The 1,082-nt window shown below is 40.9% G+C and overlaps 1 protein-coding gene across 1 annotated transcript in view; it reads left to right on the plus strand.

The window, feature by feature from the left end:
* Positions 1-375: 375 nt before the first annotated feature.
* LOC101857480 (FMRFamide receptor) overlaps positions 376-1,082 on the plus strand; it is a gene marked incomplete in the record, with an annotated part of 45,372 nt that continues 44,665 nt past the window's right edge. Inside the window, 1 exon segment of the mRNA XM_035969119.1 lies at positions 376-825.

The raw sequence follows: 1,082 nt of genomic DNA on the forward strand, positions 1-1,082 counted from the left end.
TCTCTGTCTCTCTCTCTCTGTCTCTCTCTCTCTCTCTCTGTCTCTGTCTCTCTCTCTCTCCCTCTCTCTCTCACTCTCTCTCTCTCTATCGATCTATCTATCTATCTATCTATCGATCTATCGATCTATCTATCTATCTATCTATCTATCTATCTATCGATCGATCGATCGATCTATCTATTTATCTATCTATCTATTTATCTATCTATCTATTTAGCAATCCCTACCCTTCTACCTATCCTAACCTGACACTCGCACACCCGGCGTCCGTTACCTCACCCAGTTCGAGCCGGAGAGATACCGGAACCGGAACAGTCCTTGCTAATTGGTCGGCCGCAGCTGATCCCACGGGACTGACAGTTGGGCCAGCAGCCCACAGAGCTGTTATAAAAACCGCACGGGGAATATCGGGAGATAGGAGACAAATGTACGTTGTGGTGGTGGTCTGTGTTCTTGTCCTCCGTGAGTGATCGCTGACCGCTGGGAGCTGACTGATATCCTATTGTGCCTGTCACAAACTAGGAGCGCTCACTAACAGTGTTGATCTTTCGTGTAGAAGTAGAATATCCAGTAGTAGGTAGACGTCAAGGTTGTTGGTGGATGGGTCTTTTATACAGTGTTGAAAGGCATTAGCCCACATCATATAAAACATTTACATGTATACATTTGTCAGTGACTAGAGACCTCCGTGAAAACAGCCAAGATTATAAAGGCTTTAAGTACACGCATAAATATATTATTATATCAATAACAATTTTAAAACATTTTACGCTATTAAACGTGCTAGATTCTCTACCAATGACGACTTTTGGTTTGTAAATTAAGGTGAGTTTGCTTGTTTACCGCTTCCCCCTGAATTGTTCTGTAGCTCTATGTGTACGTGGGAGTAGTTTTAAAGTTAGTTTACTTTTTACTGGTGTTTCGATTGCTGTTTTTTGGGGGGTTTATTTGTTTGTTTGTTTGTTTGTTTGTTTGTTTGTTTGTTTGTTTGTTCATTGGCAGTTATTATCGACAGTGAAAGATGTCGTACTTATTACTACATTATAATCACTCTCTATGTTTCTTTTGTGTTCCATCCATAT

The sequence above is a fragment of the Aplysia californica genome, unplaced genomic scaffold, assembly GCF_000002075.1.
Source record: "Aplysia californica isolate F4 #8 unplaced genomic scaffold, AplCal3.0 scaffold00117, whole genome shotgun sequence".
Taxonomy (NCBI): domain Eukaryota; kingdom Metazoa; phylum Mollusca; class Gastropoda; order Aplysiida; family Aplysiidae; genus Aplysia; species Aplysia californica.